Source organism: Phyllobates terribilis, unplaced genomic scaffold (assembly GCF_046119375.1).
Source record: "Phyllobates terribilis strain yellow unplaced genomic scaffold, ASM4611937v1 Scaffold_7__3_contigs__length_470593459, whole genome shotgun sequence".
Lineage (NCBI taxonomy): Eukaryota > Metazoa > Chordata > Amphibia > Anura > Dendrobatidae > Phyllobates > Phyllobates terribilis.
The window spans coordinates 324038950-324059882 of NW_027362767.1; the positions used below are offsets into that span (position 1 = coordinate 324038950).

At 46.1% G+C, this 20933-nt stretch overlaps 1 long non-coding RNA gene across 1 annotated transcript; it reads left to right on the plus strand.

Annotated features, from left to right (window-relative positions):
• Window positions 1–2771: 2771 nt before the first annotated feature.
• LOC141154778 (uncharacterized) lies at window positions 2772–20197 on the plus strand. The gene is made up of 2 exons (XR_012247472.1): window positions 2772–2901; window positions 20154–20197. It is a non-coding gene; the product is annotated as an uncharacterized lncRNA (long non-coding RNA).
• Window positions 20198–20933: the final 736 nt, after the last annotated feature.

A 20933-nucleotide genomic window follows, 5' to 3' on the forward strand; every position in this document is an offset into this window, starting at 1 on the left:
TGGCTATGTGCCCCATCCAGGTCCCAATCTTGTGGCTATGTGCCCCATCCAGGTCCCAATCTTGTGGCTCTGTGCCCCCTGTGCTGTTCTTCACAGACATAAAATAGAAAAAAAAAAGATGATTCTCACCTGTCCTCCGTTCCCTCGGCGTCCTTCCTGCAGATGTGGCCCGCAGGCACCACAGAGTCCGACCCCTTGACGATCCCGACCTGGTCCAGGAGGAGCCGCCGACAGCAGCGCTGCATTGCCGCACAGAGACTGTCTCCCAGCACAGCATTTCCAATGCCAGCCGCAGGCCAGCAGCTGACATCTGCGTATGGCAATGACGTCATACTCGGTGCGCCGACACGCAGATGTCAGCTGCTGGCCTCTGATTAGCCGGTGGCTGGCATTGGAAATGCTGTGCTGGGAGACGGTCTCTGTGCGGCAATGCAGCGCTGCTGTCGGCGGCTCCTCCTGGACCTGGTCAGGATCATCAAGGGGTCTGTGCCTGCGGGCCGCGTGTTTGAGAACCCTGGTCTAAACTGACCTAAAACTGCTGCAGATTCACAGCAAAATCTGTGTATTTTGTTGCAGATTTTTCACACTCTACATTGCAACGGGTGGAATACATGATGAAAAACCACAGGAGGAATTAATAAATAAAAGACTGACTATCACTTCCAAACAGAAAACTGGTGTGTACAGGTGCAAACGAAGAGTAACCATCTCCATGTATAACTAACAAATAGCACTCTGTAGCGCTATAGTATGCAAACATGAAATATATGAAATATGAATTGCATTACTGCTCTAGATAATAGAAAAAATGGAGACACTTAGCACATAACTTATGCCCCCACAAAACTTATGTGCTAAGTGTCTCCATTTTATCCTATTATCTAGAGCAGTAATGCAGTTCATATTTAATATATTTCATATTTACATACTATAGCTCTACAGAGGGCTACTTTATTTGTTAATTGTACACAGGAGGAATTGACATACTGCAGATTTAAAATTCTCACTGCATGTCAAAAAACTCTTAAAATGCTGGTTAAAAAATACCCCTAACGATTTCAATGGGAACTCCACATGCAGCAAATTTTCCATCAAAGTTTTGAAAATCTTACCACGAGAAAAAAAAAGAAGTGGCATGTAATTTCTTTGATGTAGATTCCTTGAAAAATCCAGAAATCTACAGCAAACTTGACAGTGAAGTCAAAAGTCTGTAAAAATACACACTTCAAAATAATTCCTCAAAATCGCACAAAAAAATCATCAGATTGTTCGGTGTGAACTCTAAGGCTATACGTTTTTTAAAGCAGAAGATGCTTCAGGAAACTTTGGTGTTTTTTTTCTTGCAGCCTTTCAGCGCTGGGGTCCTGGGTTCAAATCCCACCAAGGTCAACATCTGCCAGAAGTTTGTATGTTCTCCCTGTGTTTGTGTGGGTTTCCTCCAGGTTCTCTGGTTTCCTCCCACACTCCAAAGACATACTGATAGGGAATCTAGATTGTGAGCCCCAATGGGGACAGTGCCTGTAATGTCTGTAAAATTGTCTGAATTGTAAAGTGCTGCGGAATATGTTGGCGATATATGAATAAAAAGATTAGAATTATTATTATTTTTCCTGAAGCATCTCTTGTGTAATTTTGGTTGATTAGTTTCCTAAGTGCTTTTCATACGGTTTTGCCCACCAGCGTCTTTTTTCGTATAGTTTTCCCATGGTTTTTGTGATACCTTTTTGCAGTAATTTTTCAGTTGTTTTTTCACTCCATTGAATAATGAAGGAACCTCTAGCAGGAGTTTTAAGTAAAAACAATGGCAAGCCACAGCAAAAGACGTCCGGGCGTCTTTGGAGCTTTCCCATTGACTTATATTGTAAAGTTTAGAAAACGAAAAAACGCCAGAAGAGTGCTCATGTCACTTCTAACTGCTTGACATTTTTAGAAAAGTGAAGGGGTTAAAAAAAGCTCAAAAGCCTGAACATATGGACAGCAAGTGTTCATTCTTATTACTGATTTATGATGGTTTAGGTGATTTCTGAGAACACCTGAAAAAAAACATCGCCTTAAGGATATATACATAAGCAGATTTTTACATACATTTTTCTGGCTTTAAAAAAACACTTCAACATTTTTTTTTTTATAAGATTCTGCTTCAAAATCCATTTCAAAAATCGTTTAAAATTCTCTGAGAATAAGCTTCCAATAAATTCCAATAGATTTCAATAGGAAAACGTCTGTAGTGCTCGTGGAGCTATCTTTTTTTTTTTTCCAGGTGGAAAAAGAAGCAAAATGTAATCAAAATGTAATTTCTTGAGGCTTTTCTGATTGCAAAATACATTTTTTACTGAAGCAAATGAAGAAAAAAAAACAACTCTTCATACTTTAAAAAAAGCTTCAAAACTAGGACCCAAAAAACTTGTTTTTCAGCATTTTTTATGTGGATTTTTTTTGTCTGGAAAATTCACAAAAAAAAAATCAATGTGTGAATATACTTTTGCAAGATCAAGTCATTTTCTCTACCAGGATACATATAAAACATGAAACATCCCGTTTGCAGTATTTCCAGGAATGCATCCTTGTAATATATTTTAGCAACCACGGGAGGTCACTATAACCCCAAAAAATGTATATAACATGTCTGTGACCTGCAAGAAGCAGATTCCGCATTGTTTGTAGTAAATCATTAGCAATAATTATGAATTTTCAGACCAAAAATAAAGGTAAAGAAAAATGCTGTTAATTTTTTTGAGTCATTATTTATTAGAAAATGTCTGAGCGTGAATGATGATGATGCGGAATCCTTGCCTTGTGTTGTGGAGACGGTCGCTGTAGGAAGTGTCTGCTGGAGGCTAGAAAGCTGTGCAAGATTCATATATAGTGCAGGGAGGCTGAACGTAAGCGAATGTGCTTGTTGTGAGTTGTTATTATTATTATTATTATTATTATTATTATTATTATTACTACCCCTTTATGTTAGGTGATCTGGATGTATATATCAGCGGTATATAAAATCTGAAAATATTTGCAAACATGTCCGACTGCTTGTTATGTCACTCTTTGGCATATACCAGCCCAGAACTGACACTGCCCAGTGAGTACAGGCAGCCATAATTAAAAGGATTGTCTGGGCTGAAATGAAAAGTCTCCACACTGTCAGGATTCCTCTGTACGCCCCATGTAGGTAACCATGGATACCTAACTACTGCAATGCCCTGCACATGGGGTAAGCAACATAGCGAATCAGAAGAACTATACTACATTTCTAATTGGAGGTATTTGCTCATATTATTATTACACCTACTACTTATTGGAATAGGATCTTGGAGATGGGAATACCCTTTTATGTCAACTGAATTCTGATAGAAGTGCAGGTGTCTAGTCGGCACATGACCACAAGAATGGAATCCGCATATGTACGGGTGTGTGACTGCCCACCGTCATTGGCGGAAGACAGAAGAATCGTGACCGTGTGATGATCGCACAGTCACAATTCAGTCACAATTGACTATGTGCAGTCATATAGAGTGACTGCAGACTTCTCATTTCTGCCCAGATAACCCCTTTAAAGTTTTTTTTTTCCCCCATTGCCAAAGTGGAAATAACTGCTTCCAGGTCCCAGCCACCAGAAGCGAGGTTACAAATGCAGCTGCACTGTGCTGTTTGTGTACCTTCCAAAGAAATCAATGGGAATTACAGAAAAAGCAAAGTGGTTAATATTGGGGATATTGTCTGTATTTTCCCCAGGTTATCAGAGTCAGGGGCATAACTATAGTGGTGCAGAGGTGGCAGTCAGACCCCGGCCCTAGAGCCTATGGGAGTCCAGTAGGTCGCATTGAGGCATATGAGTGAGGCCGATTATTTTAATGCCCTGTGACAGGACCTGTTGGAGATTTTGCTTTGGGGCCAGTGATCACCAGGTTGCACCTCTGATCAGAGCTACACTGGCATTGTGGAAATTAGAGCGCACTGTTACCTCTCTAGCGGGGATGCACCAGCTTTTATAAGAGAGAATATTAGGCATCTTTTGCACATTTTCTGGAAAAGTAATTTTGAACACACAAAATTACCATAATGTCCACTACTATAGCAGGCAAGTACCCAATTCACATTCCAGTTCAGTTCTTCAGGTTTTTTCAGTCTAATGTGCACAAGTGCATATAACGGTGTGGCCGCCCTTTCCCTGAGCTGGAAAGTTATTCATCTTGCTCCCCATGTCTCTGTGTCCACTGTTTTGGTTCAGTCCCTCTGCCCTTATCCACATGTATGTCACTTGACAAACGGTAAGATTTTAAATATTTGAGTTAGGACTGTCCCATAAGGGTCGCTGTGACGAGGTGCATTATTTTGATCAAAATTATGTTAACTAAGTACCCTTTATTATTTTCATGCACTATTGCGGTTTATTTATTTATTGCAGGGTATTTGTGTATTGTGTTTCTGTCTTTGTTTTTTTTCTGTTTAATGGCCGTGTGTGAACATGCTCTTACATGCTGCATGCACACCAATTCACATTCCAGTTCAGGTCTTCAGGTTTTTTAAGTACCCAAATGGTGTCCTGAGGCACCTCCTGATGGCAGCTAAGCTTGTATATCCATGGCCCTGGAGGACTGGAATAGCGCCTTCTGTCAGTGGGTGAAAGAACTAGAGATTGTTCACACATTGCGGATTTGCCGTGGATTTTTTGTGCAGAATTGAAACAGAAAATTCACAGTGGATAAAAGTAACAGCAAAGTGAAGGAGATTTCAGGATCTTGTCCATGCACTGAGGATAATTTCCACGCTCAGATTGATCTGGATTGCAGATTTAAAAAAGCTCAATTTATTGTGTGGATTTTACTGTGGATTTCACCTTTTGCAATGAATCAGGCCACATTCACACATTCAGTATTTTACATCAGTATTTGTAAGCCAAAACCAGGAGTGGGACAATCAGGAAAAGTATAATAGAAACACATCACCGCTTCTGCATTTATCACCCACTCCTGGTTTTGGCTCCCACTCCTGAGAAAAAATACTGACTGAATACTGAACATGTGAACGTGGCCTTGGGATGAAATCCACAGCACTTACAGAATTTATTGTGGATCTGTGACAAAATCCACAAAAGATTCTTTCTGTCATGTGTGAACATATACACTAGTATCCGAATTGAGACTCTAATAGCAGAAAGCCATGGCCTCTCTTCTGTGTGTCACTCCATCCGGCCTCTCCTTCATTTTTTGCATTGTTATGTAACATTATGTATCATATGCATCACGGGAGGGGCTGGGGGCATATATGCATCACGGGAGGGGCTGGGGGCATATATGCATCACGGGAGGGGCTCGGGGCATATATGCATCACGGGAGGGGCTGGGGGCATATATGCATCACGGGAGGGGCTCGGGGCATATATGCATCACGGGAGGGGCTCGGGGCATATATGCATCACGGGAGGGGCTCGGGGCATATATGCATCATGGGAGGGGCTGGGGCATATATGCATCATGGGAGGGGCTGGGGCATATATGCATCACGGGAGGGGCTCGGGGCATATATGCATCACGGGAGGGGCTCGGGGCATATATGCATCACGGGAGGGGCTCGGGGCATATATGCATCACGGGAGGGGCTGGGGGCATATATGCATCATGGGAGGGGCTGGGGGCATATATGCATCATGGGAGGGGCTGGGGCATATATGCATCACGGGAGGGGCTGGGGCATATATGCATCACGGGAGGGGCTCGGGGCATATATGCATCACGGGAGGGGCTCGGGGCATATATGCATCACGGGAGGGGCTCGGGGCATATATGCATCACGGGAGGGGCTCGGGGCATATATGCATCACGGGAGGGGCTCGGGGCATATATGCATCACGGGAGGGGCTCGGGGCATATATGCATCACGGGAGGGGCTGGGGGCATATATGCATCACGGGAGGGGCTGGGGGCATATATGCATCACGGGAGGGGCTGGGGGCATATATGCATCACGGGAGGGGCTCGGGGCATATATGCATCACGGGAGGGGCTCGGGGCATATATGCATCACGGGAGGGGCTCGGGGCATATATGCATCACGGGAGGGGCTGGGGGCATATATGCATCACGGGAGGGGCTGGGGCATATATGCATCACGGGAGGGGCTCGGGGCATATATGCATCACGGGAGGGGCTGGGGGCATATATACATCACAGGAGGGTCCTGGGGTATATATACATCACAGGAGACGCTGGGGGCATATATACATCACAGGAGGGGCTTGGGGCATATATACATCACAGGAGGGGCCTGGGGCATATATACATCACAGGAGACGCTGGGGGCATATATACATCACAGGAGGGTCCTGGGGCATATATACATCACAGGAGACGCTGGGGGCATATATACATCTCAGGAGGGTCCTGGGGTATATATACATCACAGGAGACGCTGGGGGCATATATACATCACAGGAGGGGCTTGGGGCATATATACATCACAGGAGACGCTGGGGGCATATATGCATCACGGGAGGGGCTGGGGGCATATATGCATCACGGGAGGGGCTCGGGGCATATATGCATCACGGGAGGGGCTCGGGGCATATATGCATCACGGGAGGGGCTCGGGGCATATATGCATCACGGGAGGGGCTGGGGGCATATATGCATCATGGGAGGGGCTGGGGGCATATATGCATCATGGGAGGGGCTGGGGCATATATGCATCACGGGAGGGGCTGGGGCATATATGCATCACGGGAGGGGCTCGGGGCATATATGCATCACGGGAGGGGCTCGGGGCATATATGCATCACGGGAGGGGCTCGGGGCATATATGCATCACGGGAGGGGCTCGGGGCATATATGCATCACGGGAGGGGCTCGGGGCATATATGCATCACGGGAGGGGCTCGGGGCATATATGCATCACGGGAGGGGCTGGGGGCATATATGCATCACGGGAGGGGCTGGGGGCATATATGCATCACGGGAGGGGCTCGGGGCATATATGCATCACGGGAGGGGCTCGGGGCATATATGCATCACGGGAGGGGCTCGGGGCATATATGCATCACGGGAGGGGCTGGGGGCATATATGCATCACGGGAGGGGCTGGGGCATATATGCATCACGGGAGGGGCTCGGGGCATATATGCATCACGGGAGGGGCTGGGGGCATATATACATCACAGGAGGGTCCTGGGGTATATATACATCACAGGAGACGCTGGGGGCATATATACATCACAGGAGGGGCTTGGGGCATATATACATCACAGGAGGGGCCTGGGGCATATATACATCACAGGAGACGCTGGGGGCATATATACATCACAGGAGGGTCCTGGGGCATATATACATCACAGGAGACGCTGGGGGCATATATACATCTCAGGAGGGTCCTGGGGTATATATACATCACAGGAGACGCTGGGGGCATATATACATCACAGGAGGGGCTTGGGGCATATATACATCACAGGAGACGCTGGGGGCATATATACATCACAGGAGGGTCCTGGGGTATATATACATCACAGGAGACGCTGGGGGCATATATACATCACAGGAGGGGCCTGGGGCATATATACATCACAGGAGACGCTGGGGGCATATATACATCTCAGGAGGGTCCTGGGGTATATATACATCACAGGAGACGCTGGGGGCATATATACATCACAGGAGGGGCTTGGGGCATATATACATCACAGGAGACGCTGGGGGCATATATACATCACAGGAGGGGCTTGGGGCATATATACATCACAGGAGGGGCCTGGCGCATATATACATCACAGGAGACGCTGGGGGCATATATATATCACAGGAGGGGCCTGGTGCATATACATCACAGGAGACGCTGGGGGCATATATACATCACAGGAGGGTCCTGGGGTATAAATACATCACAGGAGACGCTGGGGGCATATATACATCACAGGAGGGTCCTGGGGTATAGATACATCACAGGAGACGCTGGGGGCATATATACATCACAGGAGGGGTTTGGCGCATATATACATCACAGGAGGGGCTGGGGACATATAGCTCACAGGAGGGGCCGGGGGCATATATATCACAGGAGGGGCCGGGGCTGCCCCTGCTATTGTCGTCGGCGGGACTGAAGGGCGGAGGCCGCTGACTCCGCCCACAAAGTATGTCCTGACACTAAAATGCATCAGGACTAGTGTTGAGCATTCCGATACTGAAATATCGGGTATCGGCCGATATTCACTGTATCGGAATTCCGATACTTAATTCCGATACTTTTATAATATCGAATACCGGAATCGGAAGTTCCCATAATGCCTGCGCTCTGCAGTGTCTCTGAAGGATGACAAGCTGGATGGCAGCGCTCAGCTGCGATCCAGCTTGTCATCAGAATGCCATCCCAGCGTGGGAGAATTCTCCTGATTGTTTAAAAGCCGGCGCGCGGTAAAAAGCCGCCGGCTTTTAAACAATCACGCAGCCCCATACTGCTTCCCCGCAGCCTCCCACCCCGATCCTCCGCTCCCCTCGCCACCTCCCATCCCGATCGTAAATTAGGACCGGGCGGGGAGCGCAGCACCAAGGAGCGAAGGACCCGGGCGGGGAAGCCGGCAGTGAAAAGACTTCACCGCCGGCTTTCCCGTTCTGTGCTGCGCTTTCCCGCCGGTTATTTCAAATGAACAGCTGAGGTATCAGGTGATGCCGATCAGCTGTTCATTTGAAGTAGCCGCGGTGCCCTCAGAGGGTTCATGTGAGTTCATGCTTGACTGCATGAACTCACATCAACTTTCCCACGGCCGCACAGGTCAGCCTCACCTCCCAGACCATCAGACCGGTCATGATTAGTGTCTGTGCGGGGTGTCTGTGTGCGGGGTGTGTGTGTGTGCGGGGTGTCTGTGTGCGGGGTGTGTGTGCGGGGTGTGTGTGCGGGGTGTGTGTGTGCGGGTGTGTGTGCGGGTGTGTGTGCGGGCAGACATAGGCCGATGTGACACTACTACTCCCATCGGCCTATGTCTGTCCCCCGTCCACTCGTGCCAGCAGGATCAGCTCGATGGGAGCAGTAGTTCCCATCAGACTGATCCTGCTATTTAAATTGCCCTACTGTGTCCCCAATAAATGTTAAATACATGTCATTGGTGGCCAGTGGTTACCTAAAAGAAATTAGTTCATACATTACCTGTCCCCGCCGATCGCCACCTAAAATAAAGTAAAAAATAAAAAACTACACCTATACTCACCAAGACACCTAATTCCCCGAAGCCATCGATCTCCTGTAATAAAATATAAAATAATAAACCACAACCTTATCCTTACCCCTCCGTAGTAGTCCACGAGTGTCCCACGAAGATCTCCAGTTCAGAGCAGCCACATAGAATGTGACCGCTCTGAACCGCTGCCGCCGCTAGAATGACGGGGCCGTAAGGGTTCACCGGAGTTCAGGCAGCGCTGCTCCGGTTAGCTCCTTTACGGCACTGCTGTATCGTGAGAAATTCCCACGGTACAGCACTGCCGTAAAGGAGGTCTCCGGAGCTGCGCTGCCTGAATGCACTCCGGTGACCTCAGTCAGTGGCTCCCGCTGCCGGGAGCGGACGTGTTCCCGGCAGCGTGAACTTACAGCAGCCATGCACAGCTGTCACCATCTCCAGATGTGACAGCTGTGCATGGGAGATCAGCGCAGGAACGTGGACAGGTAACTATTTTTTTTTTAGTAAACTAAGAATTAAATAAAATGGTGTTTTATTTCAAATAAATTATTTTTTTCTGGGTGTAGTGTGTTTTTTCTTTTTAACACTTTGTAGGTTAGTAATGGGGGTGTCATATAGACGGCCATCATTACTAACCTGGGCTTCATGGCAGCTGGCGCTGACATGAACCCCACCACTATTACCCCCTGCCACCGCACCAGGGCAGCGTGGAAGAGCGAGGCTAAGTGCCAGAATTGGCGCATCCTATGGATGCGCCATTTCTGGGGCGGCTGACGGCTGGTGTTTCTAGCCTGGGAGGGGGCCAATATTCATGGCACCCTTCCTGAGCTATTAATATCAGCCCCCAGCTGTCTGCCTAGCCTTTGCTAGCTATTGAAATAGAGGGGACCCCACGTCATTTTTTTTTGGGGGGTCCCCCATTTTAATAGCTAGTAAAGGCTAGGTATTCAGCTGGGGGCTGATATTAGTAGCCTGGGAAGCTCCGTGGGTTTTACCCCCTTCCCAGGCTTCAAACATCTGCCCCAGCCGTCTGCTTAACCTCCGCTAGAGACTAAAATTATGGGGGATCCCACGCCATTTTTTTTTTAAATAAATCCTTTATTTTAACACTAAATGACATTTGAGGACTTAATAAAGATGCAGTCCCTAAATTATTATTTATTTTTTAATAAATTTTTCCCAAAACTTTTGACGTGGGCTTCGCCATATTTTTGTATGCCAGCCAGGTACAGCATCCAGCTTCTATGAACGCGCCATTTTCCGGGGCGGCCGCGGACTGCAATTTTCAGCGGGGGGGGGGAGGGCAAAAAGCTTGGGCCTCCCTGCGCTGCAGATTCCATCCCCCAGCTGCCTAGTTGTACCTGGCTGGACACAAAAATAGGGAGAAGCTCCACGTTTTTTTTTTTTTAATTATTTCATGAAATTCATGGAATAATTAAGAAAAAAAGGGCTTCCCTATATTGTTGTGTCCGGCTAGGTACAAATAGGCAGCTGGTGGTTGGGGGCAGCCCGTTCCTGCCTGCTGTACCTGGCTGGACACAAATATAGTGTGAAGCCCCACGTCAATTTTTTTTTAATTATTTCAGGAAATTCATGAAATAATTAAAAAAAAATTATGTGGGGCTTCGCCCTATAATTGTGTCCAGCCAGGTACAGCAGGCAGGAACGGGCTGCCCCCAACCACCAGCTGCCTATTTGTACCTAGCCGGACACAACAATATAGGGAAGCCCTTTTTTTCTTAATTATTCCATGAATTTCATGAAATAATTAAAAAAAAAAATGTGTGGCGCTTCGCCCTATTTTTGTGTCCAGCCAGGTACAACTAGGCAGCTGGGGGCTGGAATCTGCAGCGCAGGGAGACCCAAGCTTTCTGGGTCCCACCCGCTGCAAATTGCAGTCCGCAGCCGCCCCGGAAAATGGCGCGTTCATAGAAGCGCCATCTTCTGGCGCTGTACCCAACTCATCCAGGGCCCTGGTGCGGTGGCTCACTGGGTAATAAAGGGGTTAAGGCCAGCTTGGCATTATCAGCTGGCCCTAAGCCCGAAATTCATGGGGTCACGCCAATATTAGACATGACCGCCATGAATTTCTAGTAAAGTATTTAAAAAAAACACAAACACCCAGAAAAAAGTCCTTTAATTGAAATAAAGACACAATTCTTTATTGTTCTAAATTAAACCATACTTACCGCCACACCCATTCCAGCTGAAGCCAACGATCTCCTGCAATAAAAGTAAAATAATAAAGCAACCTCATCCTTACCTTTCCATGGTTCCCAGGACAGCTTCAGCTCTGCTACATCGAGATGACAGGCTGGACCGCAGCAGAACGCTGCCATCCAGCCTGTCATCCCGCGGACACTGAGAAGCGCAGGCATGCTTGCGCTCCTCAGTGTCTTTCTGTGACGTCATCCAGATGAGCCGAGGTCATGTCCAATGAACTCAGCTCACCTCATGCACGTCACTGACAGCGTGGGAAAATTCTCCTGCACTCAGCGCTTCAGCGTGAGAATTCTCCCACGCTGTCAGTGACGTGCATGAGGTGCGCCGAGTTCATGGGACATGACCTCACCTCATGCACGTCACTGACAGCGTGGGAAAATTCTCACGCTGAAGCGCTGAGTGCAGGAGAATTCTCCCACGCTGTCAGTGACGTACATGAGGTGAGCCGAGTTCATTGTCGGCTCATCTGGATGCCGTCACAGCCAGACACTGAGGAGTGGAAGTATGCCTGCGCTTCTCAGTGTCTGCGGGATGACAGGCTGGATGGCAGCGTTCTGCTGCGGTCCAGCCTGTCATCTCGATGTAGCAGAGCTGGAGCCGTCGTGGGAGCCATGGAAAGGTAAGGATGAGGTTGCTTTATTATTTTTCTTTTATTGCAGGAGATCGTTGGCTTCAGCTGGAATGGGCGTGATGGTAAGTATGGTTTAATTTAGAACAATAAAGAATTGTGTGTTTATTTCAATTAAAGGACTTTTTTCTGGGTGTTTGTGTTTTTTTTAAATACTTTACTAGAAATTCATGGTGGTCATGTCTAATATTGGCGTGACCCCATGAATTTCGGGCTTAGGGCCAGCTGATAATGCCAAGCTGGCCTTAACCCCTTTATTACCCAGTGAGCCACCGCATCAGGGCCCTGGATGAGTTGGGTACAGCGCCAGAAGATGGCGCTTCTATGAACGCGCCATTTTCCGGGGCGGCTGCGGACTGCAATTTGCAGCGGGTGGGGCCCAGAAAGCTTGGGCCTCCCTGCGCTGCAGATTCCAGCCCCCAGCTGCCTAGTTGTACCTGGCTGGACACAAAAATAGGGCGAAGCTCCACGTTTTTTTTTTTTTAAATTCATGAAATTCATGGAATAATTCAGAAAAAAAGGGCTTCCCTATATTGTTGTGTCCGGCTAGGTACAAATAGGCAGCTGGTGGTTGGGGGCAGCCCGTTCCTGCCTGCTGTACCTGGCTGGACACAAATATAGGGCGAAGCCCCACATCAATTTTTTTAAATTATTTCATGAATTTCCTGAAATGATTTAAAAAAAATTGACGTGGGGCTTCGCACTATATTTGTGTCCAGCCAGGTACAGCAGGCAGGAACGGGCTGCCCCCAACCACCAGCTGCCTATTTGTACCTGGTTGGACACAACAATATAGGGAAGCCCTTTTTTTCTTAATTATTTCATGAATTTCATGAAATAATTAAAAAAAAAAAATACGTGAAGCTTCTCCCTATTTTTGTGTCCAGCCAGGTACAACTAGGCAGCTGGGGGATGGAATCTGCAGCGCAGGGAGGCCCAAGCTTTCTGCCCCCCCCCCCCGCTGAAAATTGCAGTCCGCAGCCACCCCGGAAAATGGCGCGTTCATAGAAGCTGGATGCTGTACCTGGCTGGCATACAAAAATATGGCGAAGCCCACGTCAAAAGTTTTGGGAAAAATTAATTAAAAAATAAATAATAATTTAGGGACTGCATCTTTATTAACTCCTCAAATGTCATTTAGTGTTAAAATAAAGGACTTATTTTAAAAAAAATTGACGTGGGGCTTCGCCCTATATTTGTGTCCAGCCAGGTACAGCAGGCAGGAACAGGCTGCCCCCAACCACCAGCTGCCTATTTGTACCTGGCCGGACACAACAATATAGGGAAGCCCTTTTTTAAAAAAATTATTTCATGAAATAATTAAAAAAAAATTGACGTGGGGCTTCGCACTATATTTGTGTCCAGCCAGGTACAGCAGGCAGGAATGGGCTGCCCCCAACCACCAGCTGCCTATTTGTACCTGGTTGGACACAACAATATAGGGAAGCCCTTTTTTTCTTAATTATTCCATGAATTTCATGAAATAATTTTAAAAAAAAATGCGTGGGGCTTCGCCCTATTTTTGTGCCCAGCCAGATACAACTAGGCAGCTGGGGGCTGGAATCCGCAGCGCAGGGAGACCCAAGCTTTCTGGGCCACCCCCGCTGCAAATTGCAGTCCGCAGCCGCCCCAGAAAATGGCGCGTTCATAGAAGCGCCATCTTCTGGCGCTGTACCCAACTCATCCAGGGCCCTGGTGCGGTGGCTCACTGGGTAATAAAGGGGTTAAGGCCAGCTTGGCATTATCAGCTGGCCCTAAGCCCAAAATTCATGGGGTCACGCCAATATTAGACATGACCACCATGAATTTCTAGTAAAGTATTTAAAAAAACACAACACCCAGAAAAAAGTCCTTTAATTGAAATAAACACACAATTCTTTATTGTTCTAAATTAAACCATACTTACCACCACGCCCATTCCAGCTGAAGCCAACGATCTCCTGCAATAAAAGTAAAATAATAAAGCAACCTCATCCTTACCTTTCCATGGCTCCCACGACAGCTTCAGCTCTGCTACATCGAGATGACAGGCTGGACCGCAGCAGAACGCTGCCATCCATCCTGTCATCCCGCAGACACTGAGAAGCGCAGGCATACTTCCACTCCTCAGTGTCTGGCTGTGACGGCATCCAGATGAGCCGAGGTCATGTCCAATGAACTCCGCTCACTTCATGTACGTCACTGACAGCGTGGGAAAATTCTCCTGCACTCAGCACTTCAGCGTGAGAATTTTCCCACGCTGTCAGTGACGTGCATGAGGTGAGCTGAGTTCATTGGACATGACCTCACCTCATGTATGTCACTGACAGCGTGGGAGAATTCTCACGCTGAAGCGCTGAGTGCAGGAGAATTTTCCCACGCTGTCAGTGACGTGCATGAGGTGAGCTGAGTTCATTGGACATGAACTCGGCTCATCTGGATGACGTCACAGAGAGACACTGAGGAGCGCAAGCATGCCTGCGCTTCTCAGTGTCTGCGGGATGACAGGCTGGATGGCAGCTTTCTGCTGCGGTCCAGCCTGTCATCTCGATGTAGCAGAGCTGGAGCTGTCCTGGGAACCATCGAAAGGTAAGGATGAGGTTGCTTTATTATTTTTCTTTTATTGCAGGAGATCGTTGGCTTCAGCTGGAATGGGCGTGGCGGTAAGTATGGTTTAATTTAGAACAATAAAGAATTGTGTCTTTATTTCAATTAAAGGACTTTACTCTGGGTGTTTGTGTTTTCTTTTAACTTTGACTATGGGGTTAGTAATGGGGGTGTCTTATAGACGCCTCTCCATTACTAACCTGGGCTTGATGTCAGCTGGCATTATAAGCTGACATCAACCCCAACCCTATTACCCCCTGCCACCGCACCAGGGCAGCGTGGAAGAGCGAGGCTAAGTGCCAGAATTGGCGCATCCTATGGATGCGCCATTTCTGGGGCGGCTGACGGCTGGTGTTTCTAGCCTGGGAGGGGGCCAATATTCATGGCACCCTTCCTGGGCTATTAATATCAGCCCCCAGCTGTCTGCCTAGCCTGTGCTAGCTATTAAATTAGGGGGGACCCCACGTCATTTTTTTGGGGGGGTCCCCCATTTTAATAGCTAGTAAAGGCTAGGTATTCAGCTGGGGGCTGATATTAGTAGCCTGGGAAGCTCCGTGGGTATTACCCCCTTCCCAGGCTTCAAACATTTGCCCCAGCTGTCTGCTTAACCTCCGCTAGAGCCTAAAATTAAGGGGAACCCCACGCCAATTTTTTTTTAAATAAATCCTTTATTTTAACACTAAATGACAAGTACAGTAATCAACACTGTCACTGTACTTCATATATATGTGACTGACATGTTTCTATCTATCTAATCTATGTGTGATTCTCTATTCCTTCTATTCTAAATTGTCGGGTACAGATGCTGAATTGCCGGCCGGCTTTCTTAAAGAGACGGTGCATGAAAACACTAATATTTTTTTAAATAAATCCTTTACACTAAATGACAAGTTCTGTAAGCAACACTATCACTGTACTTCTTATATATGTGACTGACATGTTTCTATCTATCTAATCTATGTGTGAAGCTCTATTCTGTCTGTTATAAATTGTCGGGTACAGATGCTGAATTGCCGGCCGGCTTTCTTAAAGAGACGGTGCATGAAAACACTAATATTTTTTTTAATAAATCCTTTACACTAAATGACAAGTACAGTAAGCAACACTGTCACTGTACTTCATATATATGTGACTGACATGTTTCTATCTATCTAATCTATGTGTGAAGCTCTATTCTTTCTGTTGTAAATTGTCGGGTACCGGTGAATGCCGCTGATGAATTGCCGGCTTTTCATGTCATTCTACATTATTCTTAGTTGTTTTACTTCATGTAGAAATAACCTACAAGGAAAGAAAGGGTTTATTTTCATTCCGATATTTGTGTCCCATTGACTTGCATTGGTTTCCGGTATCGGAATCGGCGATATCCGATACTTTTTGGGTATCGGCCCGATCCAATCCGATACGATATTTCCTGATATCGGAAGGTATCGCTCAACACTAATCAGGACGTAATCCTTTATTGCACGCACACACAACGTTTAGTAGAACACTGCATGCGTGTGGTCGGAGTGCCAGGAACAATTAAAGGGCCAGCGTTTTTCTATCTGCCAGCATGAGCACCGATCCCCATGAATCTGCCCATGGGCCGGAGAAAAGGACATCGCAGGACGTTTATGGCCCGCAGACTGAAGGTTTCCCATCCCTGCCATAAATGAGTTAAATGCTTGCTCAGTCAGTGATTGATGGCATTGGTGACCTGGTTAGAATAGAAGTGATGGGGAATTGGGGAGGGTAAGTATCGCCTCTTAATTTATTTTTTCAAACCACTCTTACACGTTTGAAAAAAGTGCCGGACAACCGCTTAGGCTGAATTCATATATCTGTGTATCACACTCTGAGCAAGGACCACAATATCCACCCTTAGGCCACGGCCCCACTATCGGTATATGATCAGTATTCGGTAAGTATTTTTTCTCAGTAGTGGGAGCCAAAACCAGGAGTGGGTGATAAATGCAGAATGATTTTCCCTGGACCTTCAGGATGGGAATACATGGCATTATCTGGTGCCGTGTGTTCCCCCGGTACTCGAAGGGTTAAATGGCGGGAAGATGTTTTCCCGCTGTTTTCCTGAGGTCACGTCCACAAGATGAGGGTTAAATGCCGGTTGCATGGATTTATATAGTGTGACCAAGTTGACAAGCACTTTCCAAGTGATGCTAAAATCGCTTGTAAAGCGCTTGACAACCCGCATGCAGAAATGCATGTGAAGAACGCTTCACATCCGCATGTCCCTGGCAGGAGAAACGCATGTACAATCCGCATGTACAATCCGCATGTACAATCCGCATGCGTTTTTTCTGCCAGGGAGATGCAGAAACGCTCAGGAAAAATCCGGAGCATTTCTGCATCGTGGGCACATAGTCTTAATGTGTTTTCTGGAAAGCAATATATGTCCAATATGTTTAACGAGTAAATATTTGAATATGCACCCTAATAAGGGTGAGCTTTTATTGTTGCACCAGTCTGGCATGCCCTTGACGTAGTTTCAATTTAGAAGCATCTTTTACAAATGTACAGTACAGACCAAAAGTTTGGACACACCTTCTCATTTAAAGATTTTTCTGTATTTTCATGACTATGAAAATTGTATATTCACACTGAAGGCATCAAAACTATGAATTAATACATGTGCAATTATATACTTAACAAAAAAGTGTGAAACAACTGAAAATATGTCTTATATTCTAGGTTCTTCAAAGTAGCCACCTTTTGCTTTGATGACTGCTTTGCACTCTCTTGGCATTCTCTTGATGAGCTTCAAGAGGTAGTCACCGGAAATGGTTTTCACTTCACAGGTGTGCCCTGTCCGGTTTAACAAGAGGGATTTCTTGCCTTGTAAATGGGGTTGGGACCATCAGTTGTGTTGTGCAGAAGTCAGGTGGATACACAGCTGATAGTCCTACTGAATAGACTGTTAGCTGCTTTTTTCTTGCCATAATACAAATTCTAAGTAACGAAAAACGAGTGGCCATCATTACTTTAAGAAATGAAGGTCAGTCAGTCCGAAAAATTGGGAAAACTTTGAAAGTGTCCCCAAGTGCTGTTGCAAAAACCATCAAGCGCTACAAAGAAACTGGCTCACATGATGACTGCCCCAGGAAAGGAAGACCAAGAGTTACCTCTGCTTCTGAGGATAAGTTTATCCGAGTCACCAGCCTCAGAAATCGCAGGTTAACAGCAGCTCAGATTAGAGACCAGGTCAATGCCACACAGAGTTCTAGCAGCAGACACATCTCTACAACAACTGTTAAGAGGAGACTTTGTGCAGCAGGCCTTCATGGTAAAATAGCTGCTAGGAAACCACTGCTAAGGACAGGCAACAAGCAGAAGAGACTTGTTTGGGCTAAAGAACACAAGGAATGGACATTAGACCAGTGGAAATCTGTGCTTTGGTCTGATGAGTCCAAATTTGAGATCTTTGGTTCCAACCACCGTGTCTTTGTGCGACGCAGATAAGGTGAACGGATGGACTCTACATGTCTGGTTCCCACCGTTAAGCATGGAGGAGGAGGTCTGATGGTGTGGGGGTGCTTTGCTGGTGACACTGTTGGGGATTTATTCAAAATTGAAGGCATACTGAACCAGCATGGCTACCACAGCATCTTGCAGCGGCATGCTATTCCATCCGGTTTGCTTTTTGTTGGACCATCATTTATTTTTCAACAGGAGAATGACCCCAAACACACCTCCGGCTGTGTAAGGGCTATTTGACCAAGAAGGAGAGTGATGGGGTGCTACGCCAGATGACCTGGCCTCCACAGTCACCAGACCTGAACCCAATCGAGATGGTTTGGGGTGAGCTGGACCACAGAGTGAAGGCAAAAGGGCCAACAAGTGCTAAGCATCTCTGGGAACTCCTTCAAGATTGTTGGAAGACCATTTCCGGTGACTACCTCTTGAAGCTCATCAAGAGAATGCCAAAAGTGTGCAAAGCAGTCATCAAAGCAAAAGGTGGCTACTTTGAAGAACCTATAATATAAGACATATTTTCAGTTGTTTCACATTTTTTTGTTAAGTATATAATTCCACATGTGTTAATTCATAGTTTTGATGCCTTCAGTGTGAATGTACAATTTTCATGGTCATGAAAATACAGAAAAAATCTTTAAATGAGAAGGTGTGTCCAAACTTTTGGTCTGTACTGTATGTCTGACGTCTGACCTAGGTTTAGGTCATAAATACTTCTCCACACATTCTCCCAAGATTGTTGTGGTCGGAGTCAAAGGATTTGCGCTTCTGTAACAAGATTAGGAAAAGGTTGAATAGATCTATGTGTAATTTTTGCCATCCTTAGGAGGTTTTGCATTTCGACACATTGATTTAGAGGGTGGTGTCCGCGGCCTGTTTAGAAATGATTTGGTATATTTATCAGATATCGGTAATGATATCTTTAATTTGGATTTGCAAGCAATGGTGGAGATAGCCCTTGGTGGAGGGGGGGTCCGTGCGTGCCTGATTAGGAAAAATGTCTGGTTGGGGGTTAGTCCTCCAGGGATCTGGATGGACAGGTAATTTGGTTAACGGGCTTGAGCCTTATGGCTATGCTGCAGATTGGTAAAGGTTTGAACTTATTTTAATAAAGTTGAAATATTTATTTGTTTACACTTAAATGTTATGTATTTAAAATATTTAAATAAAGGCCGTGGCCAATTGTTTTTTTCCATCTAGTCAATGTGTCGAGTAGTTTGTCTTTGTGCTGTTTAGATAATGTTAGGGTAATGTATAATGCCATTGTTGCACTTGTTTCTATTATACCTTTTCTCTGATTGTTCCTCACATGGTTTTGGCTCCCACTCCTGAGAAAAAATACTGACGGAATACTGACCAAATACTGATAGTGGGGCTGTGGCCTTAGGGTATATGCACATGATTTGGAGCCTCTGCGGTTTTGACACTACTTGCTTATACAACGTCAAACCCGCAGCGTCCAGATGTTACAGCATAGTGGATGGGATTTGTAGAAATCCCATATCCACTATGCGTATCTGGGTACCTGCGGATCACCTGCGGAAACTGACATGCGGTGTTTCTTTCCAGACCCGCAGCATGTCACTTTCTCTTTCGGGTCCACATGTGGGATTCCCCATAGACCTAACCTCTATGAGGAAAGTCTGCAGGTGAAAAAATAATAATAAAATGGCGCCGCTCATTTGCATAATGAGTGGAAGCCGCCACGTCTATTCCAGAGCGTTGGGGCTACAGGATGGTGCGCATCGTGGGCACATACCCTTAGTCTCTTCTCCTGAACTTGACAGCTTTATATATGCCTATGTGAGGCTGGCCAGTTGAGGGCCGGAGAGCTGTGGCCAGTCCATACATTGTGGTCTGTGCTCAGACCGTGAAATATGGCCATCTGAGTTCGACCTGTGTTTCCCTGATTTTTTTTTTTTTTTTTATATCTCGCCTGAGAGTTTTGTAGAATCAACTGTTGAAGGTCAATGTAGACATCAAACTCATGATAATTTAATCTGTAAATTTTTGTTGCTAAATGTCTAATGTAATATTTGAAGGCCTGAATGTATTATTCTGTCATTGACCATTTCTGTTTGTGCACAGTACCAGGGAATGCAAATAAAGGCCTAGCTGCGCCATAATTCCACTGTTCAATGGAAGGAACGCATCTTCAGAATGAACTATCAGAATGTCACTTCATGATAAAATTAAAAAACAAAAAACTTGGAAGATCAGAAGTCAAGGTACCGAAGAGTGAAAGTGGGGAAGAAACCTTCTTGTTCCTATGCCGCCACCTAAGAATTCCCCCAGAGAAGATAAGACTTATCTGTAGAGGAAAGGTAGTAACGAAGGACAATATATTTTCTTTCATGGCCAACGGAGCAGTGTTTCAGGCATTTGGAGAAGTAGCTGAAGATGAAACTGGCTTGGATGTCCGAGACATTGAGGTGCTGATGGATCAGTTATCAGTGGAGAGGAACGTGGCTGTAAAAGCTTTAAGGAAGACTGGAGATCTTATTGACGCCATCCTATATGTTTCTGATAATTTCTAGAAACTCATGTAACAGCTTGTAAATAAGCAATCCTTATATTAGTAGCACAGTCTGGGCTTATTACTCTTGTTAGTATTCATGGTTATATGTTTCACTGGATCAGAATTCTCTACGTGCGGTTCCTTAGCTCTTTACAGCTCTTGATTTTACTGGGATTACATGGGTACACAACCAGTGATGGTCTACAACCAGTGATGGTCTGCATCCAGTGATGGTCTGCATCCAGTGATGGTCTGCATCCAGTGATGGTCTGCAACCAGTGATGGTCTGCATCTATTGATGGTTTGCATCTAGTGATGGATGAGTCTGAACGTCACTGTTCTTTAAGCAG